The 12,501-nt window shown below is 48.8% G+C and overlaps 1 protein-coding gene across 18 annotated transcripts in view; it reads left to right on the top strand.

Moving 5' to 3' along the window:
• The window catches only part of ZNF618 (zinc finger protein 618), a 200,860-nt gene that overhangs the window by 40,651 nt on the left and 147,708 nt on the right, over positions 1 to 12,501 (top strand). Inside the window, exon 1 of one of the 18 annotated variants that reach the window (XM_043870608.1) lies at positions 4,864 to 6,502. The exons of the other annotated variants lie outside the window; for them this stretch is intronic. The gene's annotated coding sequence lies outside the window, so the exon portion shown is untranslated. Of the gene's footprint in view, positions 1 to 4,863; positions 6,503 to 12,501 lie in introns of those variants that run through there. 18 annotated transcript variants of the gene reach the window in all.

Genomic DNA, 12,501 nt, shown 5'->3' with positions numbered 1-12,501 from the left:
CCTTAGGTTTTTCTTTAAAGGATTCTCCTTTCTCCTGATGGGACTATTCACCTGGTTTATCCAGTTCAGGGATTTCCCTCCTTCAGATTTGAACTGTTCCTCCCCTGATAGCTCAGTTGGTAAAGAATCCGCCTGCAATGCAGGAGACCCCAGTTCAATTCCTGGGTCGGGAAGTTCCACTGGAGGAGGGATAGGCTTACTCACTCCAGTATTCTGACCTGGAGAATTCCATAGACTGTATAGTCTACAGGGTCGCAAAGAGTCGGACACGACTGAGCGACTTTCACTTCACTTCCAGAGGAAGGAGGTGTCACTGAGCTTGGGAGAGAGTCTGAAGTGTGGAATCCCTTTTTGAAGAGATCAGCATTATTATTCTCCATCTAAAACTTTCTGTGTCTCACGACATACATTGGAAATAACATGAAAAGAGAGGGTAGTGCACAGTGAGCCCGCATGCCTACTACGAACCACTGATGCCTAAAGCCAGTGACATATCAGGGTTGGTTGTGAGAGCTGGGAAAAACTCAGTGACTACCCTGGGACCACATTTCATTGGTTCATAAATTAAGATCCTAGCACTCGGGTGAGTAAAATACTACTTTTACTCACTGGGAGATTTCAAAAATATTTTTCGCCAAAGAACCTTTTCACAAATGAAGTCTTACAGAGGAGCTCAGTATATCAAATAGATAAAAGTGATTTTTTTTTTTTAATTGGAGAGGGACAGTCACATTATGACTTTCGTGGGCCCCAGGTACTTTTGTCTTTGTGATCGGCTTCCTTCATTAAAATATATGTAAAATCTGAGGACTTCTCTGCCCGTCCTGTGGTTGAGAATTTGCTTTCCAATGCAGGGGGTGTGGGTTCAATTCCTGGTTGGGGAGCAAAGATCCTACATGTCTCTTGGCCATAAAAACAAAACATAAATCAGAAAAAATATTGTAACAAATTCAATAAAGACTTTAAAAATGGTCCACATAAAAAAAAATCTAAAAAAAATTTTTTAAATTACTTTTTATGACTTCATTGGTATAAATGATGATTGTGGTAATATTATATGGCAGGCATTTTCTCTGACCTGAAAGTTCAGTACTTTATTCTGGTTTTAAAGAAATCAAAGCTTTTTTTTGTGGACCCTATACACTGTGTCTTCTCTGTCCAGCGGGGAGGTGTGGGCCCTGAGGGGACAGATCCTGGCCTGACCGCCTCCTGGGTGGCTCATAAGCATGCTGGAGGAGAGGGACCCATTTGGAAGACCCTTGCACAGATTCATCGCTCAAACCTTATCAGATGCTTGTCTGTCTCACTGGGGAAGAATCAAAACATATCAGAGTAAGCATGGAATGTCAGTCATTCTCCTTTTTGCCCTCTGCCCCCAACTCAATCTCTTGAGCATCATTCATACCAAGAGGTCAACTGTCCAGCCTCTGCTTGAGCCTCTCTAGGGACAGGGAGCGCCTTAGCGTGCTTGCCTTCTTTCCGACCCAGTTCTGTAGGGCGTCATGGTACCCAGCATACCTCTGGGTTGATCCCCATTTGTCCCCTAAGCCAGAGAATCCTGCGGAGCCCAGGAGGGAGTCAGGAGTTGGGGTTTAAGGTGCAACTTTTGCCCCTCCCCCCTCCGCCGTTTGTGATGGTAAAGTGAGACCAAGGCTTGTCCTGGGCAGGGATTGCCTGTAGCCCAGGTTCTTCTGGGATGTAGAGCTTTTGCTCAGAGATCTGGGGCCAGAGACTCTGTATGTCCCTGTCCCCCTGGGTCCGGGTGGGGCACTGTTAGACCACAGGAGAAAATTTGGATAAGAGGGGAAGGGTCAGGTGGTTTTAGGATGACCATTCCACTCCTGGGCCCTCCGTCTGGTTGCCTTTTTCTTGAGATTTCGGGACACATGGCCACCCTGGAACCCCGTGGGCACCTGTCCATGGCACCCTCATGGTGCCAGGCACTTGTCCGCTCGGGTTGGGGGAGAGGAGAATAAGAATGGTGATTTCTTCCTTGAGGCCTGCTGGCCTCAAAGCCTGGACTTGCTTAGAGACAAACGGGAGCTCGCCAGCGTGGGATATTTCTTCTCCTCCCCCCTTTCCCATCCGGCCTCCCCTAGTTCCTGTTGCTTGGGAGAGGGGTGCGCCCCAGCCCCTGTCCGCAGTCCTCATGGCCCAGCGTATCTTTATGAGCCCCCCATCCACCCCTCGTCCCTACCGCACTAGACGGCTCTCCTGGACCCACCTGTGGTTTCTCAACCTCCACGCTTGGTTCTTATCGTCCCTCCCGCCAGGGCAGTTGGTGCGGTGGGTGCCCACGGAGAGTGGGGTGCGGGGTGAGTCCCCCACCCTGGCCTTCAAGTGGGGGAACGTCCTGCCCAGCCTGGTGTTTGCTCACCTGGCTCCTGCTCTGCACTTTGTAATTATTGATTCCTGCCGCGTCCGCTTACCGTGAGCCAGCTGGGGTGGACTGGCCGTCCAGCTTAGAAGTTCCTGGAAACAGTGACTTATTACTCCCCTAATGAGCGTGTCTCTGCCAGCCAGGTGTGTCCAGGAAAAAGCATGAGCATGTGAGCTGCTGGACAGGACATTTTCATGGGCACGGGGTGAATTTTCCCCTTTTCTCTTGGGTCTGGCTCTTCAGGGCTATATTCTCTCTTGCCATTACATCTTGACATTTTTGCTTAAATAACTCCTCCGATTTTATGCCAAGGGAAAGCTAGTTTAGTAGGGCAGTTCGTCTGAAGCCAGTTTTCTCCATCCCTCCCTCCCCCCTCCCTCCCTTCACACCTTCTGTGAGCAGGGCTGTCCTGTCCTTCTGTCCCAGGCAGCAGGGACCTCATGGTCCAGCGGGAGGCCCAGGAAGCCAGATGCAGAGTGAGTTTCAAGTTAGTGCAGCACTTCCTGCGTTGTTGGTAGTAACTTCTCTCAGAAACTTTCTGTTTTATTTAAAACAGTTTGTTTTTCCTTCCTTATAAAAAGTAGCAAATATTTTTATAGGAAAAGTTGGAAAACACAGAGAAGTCTGAGGAAGAAAGAAAGTCACCTATAGATTTGTACCCGAGGTTTACATCTTGGACGTTTTGACTGTTTTCCTTTTTTTAAACCAATGACTGCAATAGGTTCAGCTTCTTTCCCGCTTAGAAGAAAAAAAAGGCTCAGCTCACAGGATTTGCATTTCCCAGTTTTATTGTAAACTCCGTGGTTTTGGCTGTACGGTGTTCCATGAAGTGGCTGCATCCTAGTTTACACAATAGTGCCCAGTTGGGGGATGTTGTGCTATTTCCAGTCTTCCCCTGTTGTAAATAATGCTGTGAAGAATATCTTGTAAGTGAATTGGTTTTCACGTTTGGATTGTTTCCCAGACTTCGTCATCTAGAAGGCATCTTTGTGATCACCCAGACCACTTCTCCAGCGGTAGTGTGTGTTAGCATCACCTGAAGGGCTTGTTGAACCCAGCTCTCTGAGCCTCACCCCTCAGAGACTCTGGTTCAGTGGGTGAGGGTGGTGCCCGAGAGTCTGGGTTTTAACAAGCTTCCTGGCGGTGCCAGTGATACTCGTAAATGGACCACACTCCAGGTGGCATCGACCAGCCTCTCCTGGGTGGTGAAGTTGAGGCTGATGAGTCAGGACAGTGGAGGGGGTGGGTGGCCCTTGCCCGGGGGGACCAGTGGGCGGTTCCCACGCTCGGTCAGGGACCCCTACCCTTTGCTGCCCCTGCTGCCTGGGGAACCTGCAAGAGAAGGCAGCCTTCATGCACCCAAGGATAGAGAATCTCCTCCATCCAGCCACTCAGGGCAGGCAGATGCAGAGGTGAACTTAGTGTTGGGATACAGATGGGGGCCAGGGTGAGAACCAGTTTAGGAAAGACACCGGCGGAGACCGTAGTGAATCATCTTAAACGAGAGTGAGTGACAGCCCCTCTAGGACGCGAGGGGTTAAACAGGCGGCTGGCACAGCCTCCCCGGAGCCAAAAGGGGGAACTCGGGAGTAAGTCGTGACTGCCTAATTAATTCAATTAAACTACTTTATAAGCTCCGCTGGTGTCAGTAAATTGTTAAAGTCTATTAAAAAATCAGTGGGACGTGATGAGGGTTTGGGGTTGCTGCTCCACCTTCTGGCTCTTCCCTTGGCTTCCTCCCCTAATGTGAGTGGGGATGCTCTGTCTGGTACCCCTGATGACCTGCTGTGTGTGCCAAGGCAGGTCCTGCCCCCGCCACCCGCCCCCGCCCCAGGCTTCCGTTTCCCTCCTGCAGAGCTGAGTGGTGGACTGGTTCTTGAACACCCCTTCAGCACCAGGGTTATTAGGATTTGCCAGTCGCGTCGGGTCAGAGGGAGCTGTTGCTGCAGAGGCACTGCCCTTTTCGCTGCTCTCCCTTCTCATCAAGTTTGTCTGGGCTCTTTCTTGGGTTGGCTGTGTGGACAGATGACCCAGAGGGGAAGTGCAAGCTCTGGAGAGAGAGTAAGCAGAGTGAATTTCACCTAAGCCCTAACCCTGTGCTGGGGTCAGGGACTGCTCACGGGGTCTCCTTCGGCGCCCCCTCCCCAGGCTGGGGCTGGTACCCACGCTCTTGCGGGTGAGGATCCGGAGGGTCCCAGGTCTCCATGCGACCTCCCCATGGGTACCTGGTGGTGCTGAGATGTCAGCTCAGGGCTGCCGTGCCTCAAAGTCCCTTGGCTGACTGCTTGCAGTTGTTTAGTTGCTCAGTCGTGTCCGGCTCTTTTGCGATGCCATGGACTGTAGTGCTGCCAGGCTCCTCTGTCCATGGGATTTTTCAGGCAAGAATACTGGAGTGGCTTGCTGTTTCCTTCTCCAGGGTATCTTCCCAACCCGGGAATCGAACCCAAGTCTCCTGCATTGCCAGGTGGATTCTTTACCTCCAAGCCACCAGGGAAGCCCTCCTTCCTCTGTAGACATATTTAAAATAAAGCTGCATCCCATGGCCAAACCTGGTCCACACTAGTTGAGTTAGTTGCTTGTCTTTAGAAATTCAGATTTGCCACTTGTTTTGACAACCTGGATGCCCAGCAACAGTGAACATTAATTCCTACTGGCCAGCCATCAGCAGGAACAGGTAAGCGGGTTTCCTTGTCTTCTCAACTCTGTGCCCAGCTTCGTGCCACATTGCAAGTGTGGGAACGAATACACGAGAAGTGTTCTTTTTGTCTAATTAGTATCCAGACAGGAGGAACTGAGGAGAGGGAGTGACAACCCCGTCCCTAGAGGTGTGTAAGCAGTGGTTGGCTGACCACTCCGATAGGCCCGTTAGAACCAAGATCCTGCCACTCTGGGCCCAGCTGTTGGTTTATACTATTTTCAGCATTTTTGTGCTAAGGGCAGGCTGGGAATTCAGCAGCAGTTGCTCCCTGGCGCGTGAGCACTGGATTTACTGTCTTATTTTCTGTCAGATCAGGTCTTGTTTAGCCAGACCGGTAGGCTGGATAGTGCTGGTCTTGAGTATGACTGTGGTCCTGGGTTCGAGGGAAGCGTCTGTTTTAAATTAACCAACGGTAGATTTTTGGCAAGGCTCTTCTTCTCCTGATGCTAGAAGTTTAGGTTAGTTCCCTCATCTCTGAAAGGCAGCTCAGACAGTATGCTTAGGAGGTGGTCCCTAGCGAGAGGAAGAATGAGGAGGATGAGTTTAGGGCCAGATACACTTCTAAATGGAGCATATACAATCTTAAAGAGTGTGTGGTGTGTGTTAGTTGCACTCAGTTATGTCCAACGCTTTGCAACCCCATGGACCCACCAGGCTCCTCTGTCCATAGAATACTCCAGGCAAGAATACTGGAATGGGTTGCCATTTCCTTCTCCAGGGGATCTTCCCGGCCCAGGGATCAAACCCTAGACTCCCGCATTACAGGCAGATTCTTTACCATCTGAATCACCAGGGAAGTAATAGCAGGCATTGGACCTTTAAAGGCTCTGAAAGGTCCTGCAGTCAAGAAAGGAGATCAGCTTTGTTTATCTGGCCTTTGCCAACCTGGCCACTCTTTCCCTGTCCAAGCACACCTTTTATTTAACAACCTGAATAGACATGAAAGCCTAAAATATTACCCTGGAGAGAGTGGCTTTTTTATGGTGGTTCTTTTTGTCATGGACATCCTTTCTGTAAATAGGACAAACCAGCCTTTAGCAAGGTGGTGTCTGACTCCCTTAAGCTGGGTTTTCTTAAACTGAAGTCCATGTTGTCCTCAGATCCCAGAGGCTGGCCATGTTCCAGGAGCTTCTCTACCCCCGCGAGTAGCCAGGCCCTCCAGCTCTGGATTATCCTCTACTTGGGGTTCCCTTTGTATTAGCTATAGTATTTGGTGTTTCAGAGAAACCCTCCTTCCCACTTTATACCAGCAGGCAGAGGAGCCCATTGGTGGAGCTCGGAAGTTGCCTGAAGGTATATCATGATGTCCTGATAATCCGGAGCTGCCTGTTAAAGAATTTGTGAACTGCGGCGGACCTTTCCAAAAGAAGATTTGCTTAGGAAAATGCTAGTGTAAACAAGATCTTCAGGGGAAGAACTGTAAGGTGTGTGAGGAATCAGTCTATTTTTAAGCCTTTTGAAAGCACCCATTTGTGGAACACAAACACTATGCTAATTATAAAAACACCTTTTCTGTTCAAAACTCGGGTAAACAAGATGGGAGCTGGGTGGAGGAGGGAACGAGTGTCTGAACAGAGGTTCAACCAGAGTTTAAACACTGTCGGTCCACACTAGTTGAGTTGGTTGTCCATCTTTAGCAATTCAGATTTCCCACTAGTTTTGACAGCCTGAATGCCCAGGCAGCAGTGGACATGAGTTCCTCCTGGCCAGCTGTCAGCAGTAAAAGGTTAAGGGTGGCTTCCTTGTCTTCCCAGCCTGGTTTATTTGTGGGAGTGACTTGCACCGCCCCACCCCTTGGAATGTACACCCCTGCCTTTCTAACACTTTCCCCAAATATCTTAAGAGTATAGTTAGCATGTCACTGCTCATTTCCTCTCCATTAACTGTGGAGGAAGTCTTCTGCCTTGTTCAGCAAAACTTTCGAAGATAAACAACCAAGTGTCTTTTTATTGGACATCTACTAGACATCAGGTTCTGTGCAGATGTCTTATCTCCACGTGGGGTTGAGATAAACCTTCCTGCTGGCCGTGGAGGAGTGTAGTGGGGGATGCGGTGCAGCCACCAGCCAGGTGTCACCCAGAGCGCCCGTCCTGCGTGCCTTGAATTGGGGCAGAGGATTCTCAAAGGGTGGATGAGGTCCTTGCCCTTGACCTGCCTTTGTAGAGAGATGAGATGAAGGGCGAGGTGAACTCCTGAGAAGTGAGACTGTGGGGTCCCTTTGAGCTCTGGGTATGTGAGATGTGGGCGTGGGGAGAGGAAAGGGAAAGGGGGTGGGGGAAGGGAGGGGTTAGGGACCTGCCAGAGGAGGTGTGTGACCTTGAGGGGTGGTTAACGTTGGACAGGCCGAGGGGAGAGGAGAGACCATCCCAGGCTCTAATGAGGAGGTGGGAAGATGATAATTAGCAGAGGCTTTATATGTGAATTATATTTGCAAATGCATAAAAAATATCAGGAGATGAAAATAGCAGGTGGTCTGCTTGTTGGGGAGGGGATGGGGATGGAAGGAGAGGAAGAGAAAGAGAGAGGTGGATGGATGGATGGATGGAGACGTACCAGCTGTCTTGGTGGAGGACCCTGAGAACGAAGTGAAGAATTTTGCTAACTAAGGAAATACGTATAACCGGTCTTAAGACCCATGAGGGCACAGTCTGTCTTGTTCATTACTGTGTCCTCAGTTCCCAGCAAGGCCTTGACATGGTGAATGCTTACTAATTATTTGTTGAGTGAGTGAATGAAGGTACCTAGTCAGTATTTATCACATTTCTCTTTATGGTAACCCTATGAAAAGATGTTGTTACTCCTTTGAACCATTCTTAGAGGTGTGAGTTTGTGTGTGTGTTTATGTGTATGTGTGTGTATTATGGTGGTGGGGGGGAACACAGGGCTACCAGAAAGGTTTTTTTTGTTGTTGCAGTACCATGAAATATTGATCAATTTGATTCTATTGTATGACACAGGGACAATTTTACTAGCGGAAAATATGACCGTGTTATATGGCTGCAATAAAAAATCACAGCCGTGAGCCCAGGCTCAGAAAGCGAAGCAAACTGACGGTGTAGGCAGGACCCGCTGACTCCCTGTCTTTCTGCCAGTGTTAGGTTGCTCTTGTTCCTTCCTGGTGCCAGTGATGAGCTCTGTTTCAGGTAGGAGGTAATAGGTCCCAGCAGAAAATTTATAGAAGACAAGCTTAACGTCAGTTTGGTTTGCGGTTCTCCTGCAATTAGGAAATGTCCAGTGTTGTTTAGTTGTAGATGTAAAGAGTACCAGTCTAGCCTGAGAATTGTCCCATGGGAAGGTTTTGAAGCAGGGATGTGATTTCATGAATGGGTACCATGACATCTCAACAGAAATGCGCTTAACTCCGGAGAATATGTATTGTGCCTGTGGCAGGTGTCCCGGGGTGAGATGACCAGGAGGTGAGAACTGGTGTTCTCTGGGTCCCTCTCAGAATGAGAGCATATTGACCCACTGACTGTGATTGTTATGGTGCAAGATATGTGTCTTTCATACAATAGGGTCCTTTAATGCAAGTCAGCATCTTCATCAGGTGCCCAACCAGAAAAACATTGCTCTGTTCCAACTCTAGAGGACCAACTGGCCACTGGGTTTCTGGAAAAATGGGAAGACAGTCTCCAACATGATGCCTTCCCAAGGAGTCACTGGTTGCAAGTTTGTTGTTCAGTCTCTAAGTTCTGGCCGACTCTTTGTGACCTCATGGACTGCAGCACACCAGACTTCCCTGTCCATCACTATCTCCCAGAGTTCGCTCAAATTCATGTCCATTGAGTCGGTGGTGCTATCTAACCATCTCATCCTCTGCCACCCTCTTCTCCTTTTGCCTTCACTCTTTTCCAGCGTCAGGGTCTTTTCCAGTGAGTTGGCTCTTTGCATCAGGTGGCCAAAGTATTGGAGCTTCAGCTTCTGCATCAGTCCTTCCAATGAATATTCAGGATTGACTTCCTTTAGGATTGACTGGTTTGATCTCATTGCAGTCCAAGGGACTCTCAAGAGTCTTCTCCAGCACCACAATTCAAAAGCATCAGTTCTTTGGTGCTCAGCCTTCTTCATGGTCCAGCTCTCACATCTGTACATGACTACTGGGAAAACCACAGCTTTGAGTATACAGACCTTTGTCGGCAAAGTGATGTCTCTGCTTTTTAGTATGCTGTCTAGGTTTGTCTAGCCTTCCCAGGTGGTGCTAGTGGTCAAGAACTTGCCTGCCAATGCAGGAGACCTAAGAGACAAGGGTTCAATCCCTGGGTCGGGAAGATTCCCTGGAGGAAGGCATGGCAACCCACTCCAGTATTCTTGCCTGGAGAATCCCATGGACAGAGGAGCCTGGCGGGGTCGCGAAGAGTCAGACACGACTGAAGCAACTTAGCAGTCGGTTTGTCATAGCTTTCCTTCCAAGGAGCAAGCGTTTTTAAATTTCATGGCTGTAGTCACAGTTCACAGTGATTTTGCAAGTTTTAACTGTGAGATCCCAGGTTTATGTACTGGCTTTAGGACTTAACCTCCCCTAAGATGTCACCCTGCCTTGCCTGCTGGTGGCTGACCTGGCAGCTTGTTCGGGAAGAACTGGGAAGTGTGAAGAGGGTGGAATAGAGTGGCAGACTCCCCTGGAAGCAGGGATGGAGCTGAGAGATAGTCCTGGCTCACTCGGGCCCTGTTTTTCCTCTTTTACACTAGGCACTGCAACCTCGGGGCCTTTGCGCTTGCTGTTCCTCTGCCTAGAAGGCATTCCCCAGTTATTTTCTTGACTCTTCTCTCATTTTGATTTAGTCTTCTCAGTAAGCCTCCTCTGACCTTGATATTTAAAGTTATGTCCTCCATTCATCCCATCACCCTTTTTTGCTCCATTTTCCTCCATAGTACTGTTTTCTATTTTACCTTTAGAAAGAAATTATGCTTCCTTTCTGTCTCCCTCCTTTGCTTTTCCAGGGATATAAACTTTGTGAAGGCAGGGCTTAAAAAACACTTTAAAAAAATAACTTTTTCTTTTGAAAGCAGTTTAGACATAAAATTTTGCAAAAGTAATGCAAAGAATTTCCATGTATCCTACACTCAGCTTCCTCAAATGTTAGCACCTTACATGACCATGGCATAATGCTTCAATTATGTTATGAAATTTGTGTTAGCACAGGAAATGAATAGCAATGCAATCCTGTGTACTAAGCCACAGACCTTATTCAGGCTTCACCAGTGGCCCCATGAATAGTCCAGGATTCAATCCAGAATCCACTATTGCCTTTAGTTGTCATGTCCCCTCAATTTTCACCAGTCTGGGACAGATCGTGGGCCTTTCTTTGAATTCTGTGCCCTTGACCCCTTTAAAGTGTCCTTACTAATTATTTTGTAGAATGCCCCTCATAGGTTTGCCAGATATTTGCTGGATCACTGAGTTGGGTTCTGTGGTTCTGGTCATAGCTCACCCACAAGGACTGGTACCCACCCTGGGCATCACAGCAGAAGATATGGGATGTTGGTATGACTTATCATTAGTGATGTGAACTTTGAACACTTAGTTATGGTGGTGTCTGCCTGGTTTCCCAAGTTACTGTCTTACGTTTTATATTAAGAAGTATCTTCTGGGGAGATACTTTGCGACTATGCGAATAACTTGATTCTCATCACACTTTTTCTCCCTGACATCCTTAGATGATTCTTGCCTTCAACAGTTATTACTGTGGTGTTTGCCAAATAGTGATTTCCTATTTCTGTCATTCTTTGTACATTTATTAGTTGGAATTCTACTGTAGAAAGAGCTTTCCTTTCTCCCTCATTTATTCATTTAGTTATTTATACCGGTTTAACTCCTGGCTGTTTATTTTATGGATTATAATCCATTACTATCATATTCTATTGCTCAAATTGTTCCAGATTTGGCCAGTGACAGCCCCTTCATGCAGGCTCCTCTGTCCTTTGGAAAAATGCCCATTATTCTTTGAGCTTGTCCTTATACTCAGCAAGGTATTCAGGGCTTCTCCTGTGCAGTCCCAGCCCCGGAATCAACCCTTTCTCTATGAAGGCAGGCAGGGGTTTTTGTCTGTGTTCTTCATTCTGTTGCATCCTAGTGCTCACAGGGTCTGGCATGTAGTAGGTTCACCTCAAATAATTTTTGGATGAATGCGTGAACCCTGGGAAGGAAGATTCCACCGGCTGGGTACAGAGGCTCCATACAGTTCATACTTTTCCTAGTCTCCTCCTGATAAGCCTGAATGAATGATTTAGAAAGGGAGGGTTCTCCCTGTTTTCCTCTCCTGTGAGCCTCAGGGGCTTTGACAGACCCATTTTGTCACTTTCGGCCTGTTCTCCTTGCTGCACAGTGTGAGAAGGATCCCAGGGCATCCCCGATCTTGTAGAAATAGATCTTGTCGAGTAGAAAGAGCCAAAGGCGGGGAAAGCAGCCAAGAGGAGCAGGCTGGCTGGAGAGCTAGCTGGGGCTGGCAGAGCCGGGCCTGCTCGCTGCTAATGACTTGGTTGAACACCAGCCGCGGCAGGCAGGAGGCTCCAGCAGTTGACGGCAGAGGTCCGGGGACCCCCGCCGGCGTGTCTGTAGCTGGGGGGCTGCCAAGAGCCACTCCTGGTCTCCTGAGATGCACAGGTCTCGCTTGAATATTTTATGAGTTTTTCTTTATAAAAGATTAAAACTCAGTCACGTTGGCTTTGGAAAAGCTTGTGATAATCAGATTTTTATTTATGAGTTGGACTATGTGTGCGCATGCCCCTGAAGAGGGGAACTGGCTGCCAGGCTTTCTTGCCGACCCTTCTGGCACATTTCTGGGCCAGGAGCAGCCTTGGCAAGTGGTAGCCCCTTTTCCGAGTCAGGAGAGGCCTGGCCGGCTCCTGAGATGCCGTTGCTGGTGCCCCTGAGAACGGCACAGGCCCCTTCATAGGGCAGTACCTTCTCCGATACCACCTCTACCCAGCGGTTCAGCTTTGCAGAGCACCGTGATGTCTTGTGTTCTCACCAGTTCTGCAGGGCGGTCCTGGGAACTGGGCCAGGCGGGCATGGTTGTCTCAGTTTGCAGGCAGAGAGACAGAGTCCCAGGAAAAGGGAAATGACTGCCTCTCCATCGTGCTTAAGGGTCTGGGAAGCATAAACATGTTTTAAAATGTCACAGTGCCCAGGTGGAGTTGCCAGCTCCTCAGGGCTCTCCTGGGTTGGGGTAACATAGCAAAGGTTTATGTGGATGGAGGAGACAGGGGAAGAGCAGGAGGAAGAGTTAAGAGTTCTTAGAGTAGGCCTTCTGGGAGGGAGAGGGCAGTGTCAGCTTGCCTTGAGTCTGTATTTATCAAGCACGTATACGATGTGATACCTAACAGGGGCAAGAACATGGAGAGATCCCAGCAGGTGATGGAAGACTACCTGTCAAGGACGGCACGCCTTCCGTGGTCTCTGGTCAGGGATACTGGAGGCCTG

The sequence above is a fragment of the Cervus elaphus genome, chromosome 16 (genome assembly GCF_910594005.1).
Source record: "Cervus elaphus chromosome 16, mCerEla1.1, whole genome shotgun sequence".
Taxonomy (NCBI): domain Eukaryota; kingdom Metazoa; phylum Chordata; class Mammalia; order Artiodactyla; family Cervidae; genus Cervus; species Cervus elaphus.
Note: the sequence above shows the minus strand (reverse complement) of the source record. Positions and strands in the feature narration are given on the sequence as shown.